The sequence below is a fragment of the Onychostoma macrolepis genome, chromosome 02, assembly GCF_012432095.1.
Source record: "Onychostoma macrolepis isolate SWU-2019 chromosome 02, ASM1243209v1, whole genome shotgun sequence".
Lineage (NCBI taxonomy): Eukaryota > Metazoa > Chordata > Actinopteri > Cypriniformes > Cyprinidae > Onychostoma > Onychostoma macrolepis.
In genome coordinates, this window is record NC_081156.1 from 12,094,516 (window position 1) to 12,108,498 (window position 13,983).

A 13,983-nucleotide genomic window follows, 5' to 3' on the forward strand; every position below is an offset into this window, starting at 1 on the left:
TTGTTTCTAAACTGTACAAAATCAATATCACATTTACAATCTGATACTTGGGAAAACAGCTCTCCTCTTTCTCTGATATTACTTAACTGAATGTAAAACACAAGAAACCATACATACAAAAGTCACTGGTCACAGTCAATGCATGAGAAAACGGACGTGTGGAGTGAGCGTGAGAATGGTCCTAATTGTTTGAGTCTCATTCTCAATGTTGGCAGCCCTGGGCGGTCCAAGCATGCGTTTCTGCAAGTTCATGCGGTGTTATGTTGTTTGTTTTTTTATAGTATTGATACCGTTTCTTACAGATAATATATAATGATCATTGTGGGTTTTTTTTTTTTTTTTTTTTTTTAAAGAAACTGATACTTTCATTCAGCAAAAATGCATTATATTCATTTAAATAAGGCAGTAAAAACCTTTATATTTTCAAAAAATATATTTTAAAATGACCATTATAAACAGTACAGTTAGTTATTTTAAACTTGAATAATATTAAAGTTATACAATATTGTTTTCATCACTTTGTATACAGCTGATACTTATAAAGTGCATTTAAAGTGGAAAGTCTGAAGAACAAAAACATGTTAGTCTTGAAATGTAGCTTGTTTCCCTCTATCAAAACAATTGCATAGAACATACATGTCTGTGCTAAAAAACACTGAAATGGTAAAGTTGAGGCGCATTAACTTGCTCTCAGTGGTCTATTCATTAGATTCTATATTTTAATCAGTTTCAGGGATATTTGGAAGAAGGGATTCTGTTCATTTTTACAGCTTCCAAAGCTACCAAGTGTTCAAATATGCAATATTGTTAACTAGGCTACATGTTTTAAACTAATTATATGCCACCTAAGTGTAGTTGCTGTCCCCACACATTGTTTTCACATCAATAAACCAAGATTTGTCTCACCTGGATTGTTTAAGTATTATAATTTCCTATAGTTACAACATGTAAAGCATAGTCATAGATCAAGTATCCACTGCTAAGGGACATATTTTGCAGAAATCACTAATAGTACCTCAAACTTTAAAATATTTAAAATTTAAAAATATTACACTTGAAATAGTTAACACTGGGTAATTATGAACATAAATGTGATTCTGGAATATCATATTTTTATGTTTCACATAACTTTAACCAGAGTTAACAGATAATCCTGGTTATTCATAATCTGACGCGTGACTACATACACTGTTAAAAAAAAAAAAAAAGTTGAGCCAACTTAAAATTAAGGCAACCAGCTTCAGCAGATTTTTTAGTTTGCTCAAGTCACGCATCAGATTATGAATAACCAAGATTATCTGTTAACTCTGGTTAAAGTAATGTGAAACATAAAATTGGGGTTGGGTACCGTTCACATTTGAAAAACTATTGCATGATTTCAGAACACTTGTAGTGCAGAAGTAGTATGAGCCACTTTCATCTTTTATGGTTCTTTTGTGCTACTGGTCATCACCCACTTACACTGTATATAAGAGTACCATTGAACATTCTGCTAACCACTCGCTTGATGACATGATTGGAAATCGTACAGGTTTTCAACAACACAAGGTGCATGAATGATGTCGATCCACTTAACCACTATAAAGTTAACACATGGCAGCCTATCAAAGAGAATGGAAACAATTCTTTGTGTGGGGGAAGAATGTAGCATCTCAAGGTGGATCAAAGTCTGTTAACACTGTGTTCTGTCAACACTGCACTGGCTCCCTATTAAACATCGTTTAGATTTTAAAATCTTGTTAATTACTTATAAAGCCCTGAATGGTTTGGCACCTCAGTATTTGAGTGAGCTCTTTTCACATTATAGTCCTCCACATCCACTGCGTTCTCAAAACTCTGGCTGTTTGATAATACCTAGAATATCAAAATCGACTGCGGGCGGCAGAACCTTTTCCTATTTAGCGCCCAATCTCTGGAACAATCTACCTAACACTGTTCGGGAGGAAGCCACACTCTGTCAGTTTAAATCTAGATTGAAGACCCATCTCTTTAACCTGGCTTACACATAACACACTAATACGCTTCTAATATTCAAATCTGTTAAAGGACTGTTGGGCTGCATTAATTAGGTCAACCAGAAGTGGGAACACTTCCCATAACACCCGATGCACTTGTTACATCGTAAGAAGAATGGCATCTATGCTAATATTAGTCTGTTTCTTTCTTATTCCGAGATCACCGTAGCCACCTGATCCAGTCCATATCCAGATCAGATGGTGGATCAGTACCCAGAGATGACCTCTACAGCCCTGACCGTCAGCGGAGATCAGGACACCTAGATGAGCCCCAGAGACAGATCCCCAGTGAAGACCTTGTCACCTAGACGGCCATCGAGACAAGACCACGGGAACCAGATGAGTCCTCTACACAATCTGACTTTGCTGCAGTTGGAATTAAACTGCTGTTTCATCTGGCCAGAGGAGAACTGAGGCCACCCGACTGAGCCTGGTTTCTCCCAAAGTTTTTTCTCCATTGTGTCACAGAGGGAGTTTTGGTTCCTTGCCGCTGTCGTCTCTGGCTTGCTCAGTTGGGGACACAATTTTCAGCGATATCGTCTACATGATTGCACAGATACTATTTAAACTGAACTGAGCTGGACGATGACATCAATGAATTCAATAATGAAATGCCTTTAACTGAGTGTTTAATCTTGTCATTTTACATTATTGACACACTATTTTCCTATTTTGACATTGGAAAGTAGCTTTGACACAATCTGTATTGTTAAAAGCGCTTTATAAATAAAGGTGACTTGACTTAAGATAAACCGATCAAATCCAATCCGATCAAATTCTCAAAAAATATATTGATCATTTCAAATTAAATTAAGTGCTACAGAGGTTGTGTTCTCCTGTACGGAACCTAAATGCAAGTCAACAAAGGTATCATGCAAATAAATATAAGCCTTTCCCCTCAAGTTCACACAAGTGTCCCAGCAGAGTAACCGCAGTGAAGTCCACACAAACTATGAACATGTTCCACTAATATATGATCACCAAAAAGTGTGACAAATTTCATCTTCATTATGTTGTGTATATCTATTGTTAATAGTTTAAAACATAGATAGCCCACTTTTGTGAAATGCTCTGCATTAAAAGTATAAATAGGCCACTTCTTGGTTAGATACTTTGCCAAAACAGTGAAATTAAAACATTTTGGCTTAACTGTCTATATACTTTGTGTGTGGACAGTGCATCTAAAAAATCCCTCCATTAGTCTAATGTAACGTGGCGTTTTAATAACAGAGACGCGATCCAAGTCCAGATCCATATGGTGAACGCGCATCTGTTGTATCTGGCTATTCTGTTCTTCAAAGCACAGAGACTTGCGGCAGCAGCAACAACAACCGGAAAGCACATTTTGATAATGTTTTATCTGTCTAAAAGTATACTGACTGCTGTGCGATAATGGCACTGTGGTGTCCCGATACTGTATGTTTGCTTTTCTCAGACTGAGAGCGCAGGCAGGCTAACGGTTTACCCTCTCCCCTTTACTTCACACACAAACCAGCGGGCAGCTCTCAAGATAAACACAACATTTTCGATACATTTCGACACGTCAGACCACATAAACCCGAGTGTCGAAGGAGAACAGAGTTAGACTATCTAACAAAAATACATAATAATAGAAAATATGAAGAAAGCGCGATATGCGTTTAGGGGCCTAAAGCAAAGCAGCCTATTTGTGCTCATTCAGTTAGCCAGCCACGCACAAATACAGTCCAGACGGACTAAAACTCATTCACAAGAAAACAACATACGATACTCTTTTAAAAGCATTCACGCGTTCAACGTTTGACACAGCGCCGAGTCTGTTGCGCGCAGATAAAACAGCAGCTCTGTGGTAAAACAAACGTACGGGATAGGCTAAAGCATATGAATGCCCATATAAATTCCTCTTCCATCGGTTTACTTTCACGTTACCTGTCCCCACCAGTCGTCAAAACCCTCAGGTTAAAATGTTATCGACCGCATTTTTCTTCTCCTCCGCTGTTATGGTCCATTCTTTTCCAGTAACAAAAATTGCGAGGATACTTTATTCCCTCCTCAAAGCAACGACAGTGAAGCTGTGTGTCCGTTTATTTGTGAATCTCGCTCTCTCCCCCCACCGTTTTAAGTGGGAGGTCTGGTCTACAGACATAGTCCTCAGCACGGCTGTGTCTCAAATTCTAGCGAGTCAACTACCTAGACGGCATTGTAGACGGGTTACAAATTCACCATTTTCAATACCTTCTAAGCAAAATTCGAATGCTTGACTGTCTACAATTCCCCCCAAGTCCACGAACCTTTATAAACCTGAAAATAAATAAATAAATCCTAGGCTATAGCCTATCAAATATTTTGAATGAAGTATATTAGGATTTTTTTTTTTTTTCCGTTAACAGCTGAATAGCACAAATGTTACAAATAAAAATAGGCTACTATTTCGTTTCTAAATGACTACACTAAACACACTTATTAAAAAAAGTAAATTAAGCTGTAACATTTCAGATTAGAGCATGTAGAGATGTCGATAATGTGTAGCTAATAATCGAAATGATGAAATCCTAAATGAAATGATACTTTGAAACAGGACCGATTCACAGAAACGAGTCGGACTTTGCATCAACAGTCAGGCAAATCGCCTAACTGAAGTATTTGTGCCTCCAGCAAATGTCACATGTCGTGGGCTTTGAATATATGTAGTGTTATCTGGAAGTTTCATGACAATGAATGCATCTTTTCACAGGCGTCGTCTCTCGTCGTCAGCTATTGCATTATATCTTTGCAATTGTGAGCACATGATGAGTCCGGTTGGGCTTTTATGCAGTTGAGCAGACTTTTAGTTTCATCAGTTTAGAGCAGCTCTACAGATGTTTTGGACCTTTTTGTTGGAATTACCAACAGAAAGATATCTATTTACTTTTAAATGTATTTCACCTGATTTTTATTTTTCTATTATTTTTTATTAGGCCTATGGATAAAACGCATAAATAGAGGACAATAAACAGTGATAAACTCTTGTGAGGTATTTCAGGTGTGTAAATAATTTGGAATTATAATTAGTCCCCTGGTTATCTAAGTAAATGTTTACACATTCTTAACCCCTATAAATGACATATGTAACCATTAAAACAGGTGTTTTATTCTCAAGACAGTACTCTACTTAATATTATGGTAAGAGGAGGAGGTTTAAAACTTTCTCATTAATGATTTTAATATTTGACAGAAAGACAGAGACAACATGACTTACCAGCTCACTAGATAGATAACCAACAACTACCACAAAACAGTTACATCCATTGATCATCGGGGGAAAGAGAGTAACTCTGGATTAATGAGTTTGTGAAAAGATGGGGCATGGTATCTCCAAGTATACAGGGTTTCACTGTAAACTTCTATTGCATAAAACAGACAGCTTACCCAAAAATGTAAATTCTGCAATCATTTACTCACCCTCATGTCGTTCCAAACCTGAATGACTTGATTGTTCTATGAAGAAGTTTAGCATAGCAGAATGTTCATGGATCTTTCTTCCATACAATGAAAGTGAATGGTGACTAGGTGCTTTCAAATGCACCATAAAATGAGTTCATATGACTCAAGGTACGTTTGTCTTCTGAATCCACACGATAGCTTTGTGTGAGGAACAGCTCTCAAATGTCATTTGCATTTGTGTACACATTCAAATATGACAGCAGGGGGAATATTTTAGTAAATCAACATTTATTTCTGTCTGTTCTTCACACATTTGTATTGTGTGAGTATTGAGAAGATTGAGGTAATGATTTACTTTTGTGGTTCATTTTGGAGCTTGGCTGGCTCCTGGTCAACATCCACCCAACATGCCAACTGTCCCCTTTTGAGATGACTGAAAACCAATACTGGTTTTCAACAACATGAGGGTACATGATTAGTGACTATCCCCTTAACTACTATAAATTTAACACATGTCAGCCTGTCAAAACAAATCGGAGTGTATTTATTTTTTGGGATTCAAAGTCTATTACGATAACAAGTCAAATGTGGTAAATTTGGTTGTTATGAGTGCAACAATCCCTCAGATTTTGTTTTCCTTTATCATACTTAAATGCAAGAAATTATGCAAATAAATATAATATGACTGCACCTTTCACAATACACAATACACATTTACATTAACATTTACATATAGTCATTTAACAGACACTTTTATCCAAAGCGACTTACAAATGAGGACAATGGAAGCAATCAAAATCAACAAAAGAGAAATTATATGCAAGTGCTATAACAAGTCTCAGTTAGCTTAACACAGTACTCGTAGCAAGGTTTTTTTTTGTTGTTGTTGTTAAATTATATAGTAAATAAAAAGCAAACAGATAGAATATAAAAATAATAGAGCAAACTAGTGTTAGGCCTTTTTTGCTTTTGTTAATTGTATAATAAATAAAAAGAAAACAAATAGATAAAATACAAAATGATTAGAGAAGCTTAGTTTTTTTTTTTAAGAAAACAAGCAGTTACGGTGGCCGAGAGAACCCAACACGCTGCAACTTCAGAAAACACATGCAAATAGAAAAAGTACCAGCAAATCAAGAAAACATCTTCATCAGTTTGACAGCAGGTGGTGGAAATACTCACAACGCAAACAAATGAAGAATTGTATTTGCACCGCATTCCTTTGTTTGGTTGCGTTGTGAGTATTTGCAGCGTGTGTGTTAATTAAGTTGTTTTCTTAAGGGATGGTTGATTGCAATCTCACTTTTTTAAGGTTAGTTGTGTAATGTTGCTGTTTGAGCATAAACAATATCTGCAAAGTTGCAGTTCAACGCAAACAGAGATATTGTCTTTTAAAATTCTGTAAGTTTAATGCCTACAAAAACGGCTGGTAAGGGACTACAACGAACTACTTCCCGGATTTGATACATCACGAACCCAGATAAACCCCGCCCTCGGGAACATGTAAGGAAGGGGGCGAGGCCATGCTGTGCTGCTTTAGAGAAGAGGAAGAGAAAACTAGGGGTGCATGTAAAAATCTATTCATATATGAATCGCGATTCTGTCTTCTAACAATTCTAATGGATTCACAAGTTTCAAAATTAATATTCTAAAACAGCCGTTCTTAATACTGTTCCTGGCGTTGCCCTGCTCTGCATCTCTCTCTCTCTCTCTCATTCAGATCGTCAGATCAGCTCCAACAAACTGTTCCAATTATACATTTTCATATAGCAACGAGAAGAGTTATACATGGACGCGTGTGCGGTTGCCGTACTGTATTAAAGCTTTAATCAGAATAAAACCGTATATTAAAAGCTAACATAAGCAGTAGCATAATAACAGGGTATCTAAAAGTATGAGACAACAAACAAACATACATACCATTAAGAGCCGTGCTTGCGCAGGTTCTGCGCGATCCTCTTCACTAATATCCTCTGCGTCTCAATCGGGCTCAAATTGATAAGCAATATAGACGACGCCATTGTTTACAATACAACCGGAGCACATGCCGCTGAGCTGAGGGGCGGGACATTTAGACGCACGCTCGGCGGTTTAGCGAATCACAACACACTGAGCCAGCTAACAATCAGAGCCCATCACATATTTCTGAAGGAGGGGCTTCCTAAAAACACAAAATAATCGAGGTGTTTATCAGAGAAGGGACAGAGCGGTGTGGAATAAAGGTAAATTATATGAAAAATAATGCGTTTTAAAAAAATAAATAATGAAGCATGAACAAATGTTAGACTGCACCCCATAAACACAATCAAGCCTTAAAAAAAACCACCCCTTTAATTTGCAGGTGTTTTTTTTATTATTATTTGCAGGGCCTTGAGCTCTCTCAGCCAAGGTAAGTTAGTAAATGAATAGAGAGCAAGTCTAAAAGGGACAAGTTTTTGTTGTTGTTTAAGAATAGAATTAGAATAGAAAGTGCTAGAGTTAGAGGCTCAAATAAAGATGGAAGAGATGTGTTTCTAGCTGATTCTTGAAGATGGCTAAGGGCTCAACTGCTCGGATTGAGTTGGGCAGGTCATTCCACCAGGAGGGAACATTTAATTTAAAAGTCTGTGAAAGTGATTTTGTGCCTCTTTGGGATGGCACAAGCGATGTTCACTTGCAGAACGCAAGCTTCTAGAGGGCACAGAAGTCTGAAGTAATGAATTTAGGTAAAGGGGTGCAGAGCCAGTGGAGGTTAGGCAAACATTAATGCCTTGAATTTTATGCGAGCAGCTATTGGTAGCCAGTGCAAATTGATAAACAGAGGTGTGATGTGCATTCTTTTCGGCTCATTAAAAATTAATCTTGCTGCCAAGTTCTGGATTAATTGTAAAGGTTTGATAAAACTGGCTGGAAGACCTGCCAAGAGAGCATTGCAATTACAGTCCAGCCTGGACAAAACAAGAGCTTTAACAAGGAGTTGTGAAGCATATTCAGAAAGAAAGGGCCTGATCTTCTTGATGTTGAATAAAGAAAATCTGCAGGACTGGGCAGTTTTAGCAATGTGGTCTGAGAAAGTCAGCTGATCATCAATCATAACTCCAAGTTTCTGCCTGTTTTTGAAGGAGTTATGGTTGATGTGCCTAACTAACACATAGTGCCAAAAATCAGCTTTACAGAGAAATTAAAGAATGTGATTTATGAAAATCATGTGCAGAGTGCATTAGGTTGTTGGAAGATTGTTGGTTTGATCCCCAGGTGAGGCATGGACTATCACCATTGTGCCCTTGATAAAGCCACATGACACTAGATTGGCCCCAAGGAGAATTATACCTGGAACGGATATACCATATGTTCCTCTGGATAAAACTGTCTGCTAAATGACTACTTACAAGAATAAACAAACAAATGTAATGTGATATTTTATGTTCTAGATCAATGTACCTGGTCCAATCATATTGCATTATGTGCGTACAGCCCATGCTATATGATGACGATTCTGTACTCAGTAATGCAAATTAACATTGTTGAATATGTTGAGCCCTAAAGGGCTTTGAAACAAACTTAAAAGGCTGGAATACATACAGCGTTTTCAGGGTTTTGCCCCAATTTGCAGTCTGGACAAGACGGTGCTTGTTGCTGAAAGTCAGGGACTGTCTGCAGGCTTTGGTCAGTATGAGCTGACAGATTTCACAGTAAATATTGTTATGTATGCTGAGCACAGACTTTGATTTCTTATCTTCAGATTATGTTTCGTTTTATCGGGAGGATATTAAATATTTAAAATTTCAGAATTGTTAGTTTTTTTTAGAATATTGTCTTTGTTTGTCATACATCTTCTAGCAATGAGGTGCATGTTTGGTACTGGGTGATCCTCAGTCATTTAGAGTACAATGCCAAGTTTTTGCTCTGTAAAGATAAAGTCAGCAAGTGTATGATGACTTGTGTTTTAAAATCAGTTTACAGTTTAAAAAGTCAGGTATTGAATTCCTGATGACAACATCACATCTGAATTGTTGAAAGTTAGTCAGATGCCTGCACGGACATGTTATGAGACATGCCCTCATCTTCTAATACCATGCATGGACAAAACTTTGCAAGGTACACAGTAAATTTCCCAGTGTTAAATCAACATAGCTTAGTGTACACAAAGTGGTGTTGATTTAACACCGGGAAATTTACTGTGTAAGAAAAATACAACCTAGACTAAATTAAATATGGGTTTATTGTTGTGAGTATAAACATAGTTCGTAACAATCACATGTTTTGTGATACTTTGTTGTAGGCAGACAATAAATGTTAAATCTGCCAGGTATCGCTTTATGATTAATGTCTTTATAGTTAACATAAATGCATTAGGTATGTTTGCTGGTAAGGGACCACTAATGATCCAACCTCTGTCTCACAGCATGAGAATAGCAATGATCACAATGGTCAGAAACCTAACTTTAAATTGTCTACGACGGGCTATTAGCTTTATGGGAGTAAACAAAGGAACTTGCATTATGGGAGGGGTGGCTTTAGAAAAGAGGTGTGAGTCACACCTGAATGACTTCTTGTAGAGTATGTTTACCACCAAACATTACATTTTGTGTGTTTAACAGAGACAGCAAATTCATTACTATTTCATTTTGGAATATTATTGTTCTGCAGACGTAGAGAAGAATATGAGAAGAACATAAGACTGATATTATTAATTTGATCATATTTCCTAAATTTGATTCACTGCCTGAGAAACTGATTAACTATGAATCACTACACAGAGAAAACACACAAACTGTTCTCCTCATTTTTAAAAAAAAAAAAGAAAGAATAATAAATGAATTAATTGATCATTCTTACAAAAATGGTGCAATATACTATAAAAACATAATGCAATACATCATTTTTATTTAAAGTTTGTTCTGAAAACAACACAAAATGAAAACAATACAAATGCATCTCATGCTCTAAATATGACTGCATTACATACAGGTTCAGCGAGTATAAACATGACTTGGGTCAACCAGGGGCGCAACTGCACATTTGTCGAGGGGTATGCAAGATCAATGCCAGCGCCCCCCTGTATTCTAGTAGCCTCTAACACTAACTTGTGCAGAAAACTTTCTGGAAGTCAATGACCAAAAGCCCATTACTAGCTTGTGCATGGAAGGATACAGACTCATCTGGAGTGAAAAAAGTGATAAAGGTTTGAACCCCCTTCCCTCTTTTTTTTATACCATAGGGAAAAAAGTAAAAACAAGAAAAAAAAGAAAAGAAAAGTGTGTCACATAACATCCCCTTTAACCCCTGATGGTAGACCCCCGACAGTAGAACACATTTTTTTTTATTCTTTTTTTTTTTCAAACACATGTAATATTGCTCACTTGTTATATAATATAATATTATTTATTTGCCTAAAAGTTAGGCACATTTTTATATAGTAAAATTTATCTGCATTTTTTTTCCTTTCATTTTTACTTAAAGAGATAATTCATGGAAAAATTTCCATGCTAAGTGGAAGATTTCTGCCAAGATTTCACCTGGTAAAAAAAACAAATACTATTAAAATGAATGTTATGATTCCCACTATGGCCACTAAATGGCAGCAGAGGATAATTTATTGTCTCCTTTACCATTTCCACTATGTAATATAGTTCTTTTCACATGTTTTGCTAATGGATTTATATTTAGACATTATAAAATCACTATTATAACATTTAAAAATATCTTTTTTGTCAAAGTTCAGCATTGTTTTGTATGGCCTATTTTAAATTTACAACAGCAATTTTCTGTGAAATGTGGCTAGTTTGTATCGTTGTTTACAATCTTCTCAGTTTCTCGCAAATGAATGAATTCTCTTTCATAGGGTGTCACGGTTCATGGGTCCGTGTGCTCATTCCTGGGTGTGTCTGGTGTTTTGCGTGGTTCTGCCGCTGCTGGCAACCCCGCTTCCTAATCAGGGGTTCACCTGCACCCTATTTCGCTGCCTATATCTGGGTCGCTCTTTCATGATCCTTTGTCAGTTCGTTTTTCTCGCTCACCTCTGTTTGTTCTCTCCTCTGCTTCTAGTGTGTTTTTCTGTGACCTGCTCGGATTGTTCCCTCCTCGGCTGGACTTCTGTTCCCACGGACCATTGCTCTACGAGCTAGGACGTCACTGTGGGTTTTTTGGAAACTGCTGTAGGCTGCATTCTATGAAGCCAATAAACTGTTTTCTTCACTCGCAATTGGATCTGAGTCTTTGCTTACGTGACATAGGGGTGGCCAGGAAGGGGGCAGCAACCAGTCTGGGGTGGCACAGAAATCTTCATTATTTCAACATAGAAATGGATTTGACTATAAAGTACTGGACTGTTTTAGTGCCTATAACACAATTGAATACAATTAATTTGTACTTAATTGTAACTGAGATAGTTGTGAATTACATTAAGTAATACTGAGTGAATGACAATTTTTGTATTATTTTTGTATTACCTAGGCTCCAGCAGGTATTTTAATAAAAGGGCTCACTAGCTTTATTGCTCAGTAACCATGGTTCTGGGTCTTAACACCCCCAAAATCTTGTTCTCCATCATTGCATAGACCCACTCATGGATGATACATGCAGATAACTATAGTCAACCTTCACTGAATTTTTTATAGGCCTAATCAATGAACTCTGAAAAAGTTATCAGTCATTCTATTCTAACATTCTATTAGTTGTCAAAATTAATTCATTGCAGCACTTTTGTCATACCTAAATCGAGCTCTGTACAAAGGAAAATAATGTAAGAATGTAAAATGAGTTATTTTATGGTTTCATTTTCTTTTCATTTTCGTACTTTACAAGTTAACGAAAAATTAGTGCATATTTTCTAGTACATTTAACTGCACTGTGCTCACATTTGGCCTACTTGTGCATTAAATTTAACAAACAAAAAAATGTACATAGCCTATCATCTTGCGCCCTATTGTAATTTCGAATGGCAGAATATTTCAGTAGGCTGCATGCATTTGAGAGACGTTCTTAAATGTAATGCACATACATGCATGCACAGCTTTGCGGCTTTAATCGCCATTTTGGTAATTTCGTGACTTAACTGACGATGTGTGCTCGCAGTTTCTAGCGCGGTTTATTTATGATGAAGTGATATAGAGCGTGCTTCATATTCGCGTACAGTTGAAGAGTGTGCGTCGTGAGCACAGTAAAACGGCTAACAGGACAGGAAGTTTGTATTTTTGTTTGTATGCACGCCAAACACGTGTGTATCATATACATACGCCAAAGTCCATTTTTGCATATCAACACCACGAGTTTTCGTTTTTATTTGCGTACTATTTATATGCATTTTCATGAGACCGGGCTCTTTAAAATACACTGTATGTAATGTTGTAAATATGTTACTGTACATTAGTAAAGAAAATAAACAAATTGTATGTTGTTTGAAGTCACTGATCTGTCTTTGATCGATTGATTGATTTAACATGATTCCTTTCAAGAAACAGAGTCAATGATATACAATGACAAATTAAGTTCTTCTCTGTTTTTCATACTCTAGTTAGATTTTTTAAATCATGACCCTGTTTTTTTTTTATTTGTACTAGTGCTTAATTTGCAATAGGACTCCTAGAAGGAATGATAAACTGTCTGATTATATTTCCATTTAAATTCATCTTAAAGTGAAGTGTGCAATTTCTGCACCACCAATGTTGCACTTTTCCTGAACACTCCCCCATCTGCCATTGGTTATACAAATAGATAATGTATTTTCTGATTCACTTCATTGACTGAGCCAGTATTGCTTTTGTCAGCCTGGCTAGGATGCTCAAACAAAAGTAAAGTGTAGATAGCATAACAATGTTGACAATCGTCATGGGAATTAACCTATGCATTTGGCTTAGCAACCTGTGCATTGTAAACTAGTAACAGAAAACTATTAATATAAAAATATATAAAAAGATAAACATCACCTTTAACACAAAATGTAATGTAGTTGATAATTAAAATTGGATTTTAGATAGAATACCATAGCTGCAGTTTACTTACTGTCACTCAGTTTCCCAAACATCCTGAAGAGCAGTTGGGTAACCGTTTAACATTTGTTATGGTGTTCCTCTTACATTCTGAGAGCAAAACTGGTTCGAAGAGAGTCATGGAGTGCTGGTCAAAGTCTCCCAATATTGTTGATTCATGGAGATATTAGAGGTATTTTTGTTTAGACAGTGAGTATGGACTTTTATAAAACATGTATGCCAATTCTTAAATAGATCTTTACCTTGTTGCATTCACTATGTGCCTGATAGCATGCATATGGAGTTCACAAGAGACCTGAGGGGTGTGGGGTGGGGATTCCCATGAGGCCTTATAATTTGTTGCATTGGGGCGAGATTCAATCTGTTACCATTTTGTTTAAACAGAAGTGTAAATAACAGTGACACTTGATATATGTTATTCATGTCTTTTGTTATTCATGAAAATGACAATAAGAACATTCATGTTGGTGGTAACCCTAAATGTGTCAGTCTTTAAATGTAGTACTATAACCTCCTACTGTCACGGTTCATAGATCCAATGTCTCTCTCTAGTCTCGTGCTTTGTTGTTTACATGTGAGTGTGTGAGTGGGTGTGT

At 36.7% G+C, this 13,983-nt stretch overlaps 1 protein-coding gene across 6 annotated transcripts in view; it reads right to left on the reverse strand.

Moving 5' to 3' along the window:
• Positions 1–4,186, reverse strand: part of st3gal3b (ST3 beta-galactoside alpha-2,3-sialyltransferase 3b) — a 55,457-nt gene extending 51,271 nt beyond the window's left edge. The window contains exon 1 of one of the 6 annotated variants that reach the window (XM_058796730.1): positions 3,924–4,186. The gene's annotated coding sequence lies outside the window, so the exon portion shown is untranslated. The remainder of the gene's footprint in view (positions 1–3,923) is intronic. The other 5 variants (XM_058796687.1, XM_058796702.1, XM_058796695.1 and 2 more) reach the window with 5 other exon arrangements.
• Positions 4,187–13,983: the final 9,797 nt, after the last annotated feature.